The sequence below is a fragment of the Carlito syrichta genome, unplaced genomic scaffold (genome assembly GCF_000164805.1).
Source record: "Carlito syrichta isolate Samal-C Ts95f unplaced genomic scaffold, Tarsius_syrichta-2.0.1 Scaffold312205, whole genome shotgun sequence".
Classification (NCBI taxonomy): Eukaryota; Metazoa; Chordata; class Mammalia; order Primates; family Tarsiidae; genus Carlito; species Carlito syrichta.
Window position 1 is genome coordinate 479,488 of NW_007256301.1, and position 2,276 is coordinate 481,763.

At 45.1% G+C, this 2,276-nt stretch overlaps 1 protein-coding gene across 1 annotated transcript in view; it reads left to right on the forward strand.

The window, feature by feature from the left end:
* Positions 1-2,276, forward strand: part of EXOSC10 (exosome component 10) — a 26,892-nt gene that overhangs the window by 350 nt on the left and 24,266 nt on the right. The window lies entirely within an intron of this gene.

Consider the following 2,276-nt stretch of genomic DNA (forward strand, 5'->3'; position numbering starts at 1 on the left):
CCACAGCCTCGATCTGCGGGGCTCCGGTGATCCTTCTGCCTCAGCCTTCCATGTAGCTGGAACTACAGATGGGCGCTGCCATGCCCGGCTAATTTTTTTGATTTGTTGTAGAGATGAGGTCTTGTCAAGTTGTCTGGGCGGGTCTCGAACCCGCGGGCTCAGGCAATCCACTCACCTCGGCCTCCCAAAGTGCTGGGATTACAGGCTGAGCCACCGAGCCCAGCCTCAAGCAAATTTTTTTAGTTCTAACTTTGTCCACAGATTCTTTACCTTTTTTTCCTACTTTTCTAGGTTTTGCAGATTCAAGTAAGAAAAAATAAAAAATTTTTAGCCATTACTTTGTCCACAGATTCTTTACCTTTTTTTCCTCCTTTTCTATGTTTTGTGGATTCAAGTAAGGAAAAATATAGGAGTGTTTGTTGAGCCCTTAGTTTCACTACTTGATTTTTATCCTTGCCTATGGTCAGTATGCATGTTTTTCAAACTAAAAATTTATGGAAGATCATCTTCTTAAAGGATTTTCTAACTGCTTTGAAAATTTAATTATAAGGAAAGTTCTATGAGAAACACAAAAGTGACTTACTTCAAAATATTTATATTTAATGAATTGTTTGTGTTGATGAGATTATCACAAGAAAGTAGAAATTCCCTGAAAGAAAATGTGGGGTCATCATGTCCTCGGAGCTAACAAAACCTTTGCCCAAGGAAGGAAAAAAGAAAATAAGGGAGGCCGGGCTCGGTGGCTCAGCCTGTAATCCCAGCGCTTTGGGGGCCAAGGTGAGTGGATTGCTTGAGCCCGCAGGTTCAAGACCCACTTGGGCAACTTGGCAAGACTTCGTCTCGTCTCTACAATAAATCAAAAAATGAGCCGGGCGTGGTAGCACGTGCCTGTAGTTCCAGCTACTCGGAAGGCTGAGGCGGAAGGATCGCCAGAGCCCAGCAGGTCGAGGCTGCGGTGGCCGGGAGCCGCTGCTGCACTCCAGTCTGGGCGACAGAGTGAGACTCCAACTCAAAAAAAAAAAAAGTACAGGCATATTCTTGATAATTGGATGACCAATTTATACCACGACTATCCACAAGTAGATTTGCATTTATTGGTCAGTTAGTACCAAATGGTTGTTTCCTTTTTTTTTTTTTTTGAGTTGGAGTCTCACTCTGTCGCCCGGCTAATTTTTTGAATTATTGTAGAGATGAGGTCTCGCCAAGTTGCCCAGGTGGGTCTCGAACCCACGGACTCTGGCAATCCACTCACCTCAGCCTCCCAAAGCGGGATTACAGGCTGAGCCACCGAGCCCGGCTAGCTTGTACTTCTTAGATGCTCTTCAAGATGAAAACAAAAGTAAATTCTATCGGAAGCTCATGGATCTAAACTTGAGTAATAACACTAGTAGCACTTATGTGCCAGGCACTGTCCTGAGTGATGCTATTAGCTCATTTAAAAGACCAAGTGGGGAAAGAGGGCACAGATCCAGTGCCTGGGCAGAGCAGGCTTTTAATATGAGGATAACTGGGACGTGGTGGCTCTGCCTGTAGTCCCAGTTACACCAGAGGCGGGGGTGGGAGGACCCACTGAGCCCAGGAGTTTGAGAGCAGATCATTTAGCTCATTTAATCCTCACAAAAACTTAATAGGGTAGGCCCTTTTTAATGCCTGGCTTTCAGAAGAGGAGAACTAAGGTTCAAATAAATGAAATCACTTGCCCAAGGGTTCAGTTAATAGGTAGCAGCAGAATCCAGATTCTACCCTAGACCATTGTTTATATTAGACATATACTTATGTATTTGTTCTGTCTCTCCCCATTCCCAAGAATGTAAACTTCAAATTTGGTTTCCTGCTCCCCATTGTATCTTCAGGGCCTGCCTAGATTATTAGATTAGGGCTTGGCACTGAATGATTATTTGTAGGATGGGTGAAAAGTGAATATCTTCAGCACCTAGAACAATGCATTATGTACTGTAGGTCAAAAAAATGATGTGCCAGGGCCAGGTGCGGTGGTTCAAGCCTGTAATCCCAGCACTTTGGGAGGCAGAGGCAAGAGAATTGCCTGAGCCCAGAGGTTTGAGACCAGCCTGGGCAACTTGGTGAGACCTCATCTCAACAAATCAAAAACCTAGCGGGGCATGGTAGCACATGCATGTGGTTCCAGCTACTTGGAAGGCTGAGGTGGAAGGATCACCTGAGCCCAGCAGATTGAGGCTGCGGTGGCCATGAGCGTGCCACTGGACTCCAACCTGGGCGACAGTGAGATTCCAACTCAAAAAAAAAAAAAAAAAAAA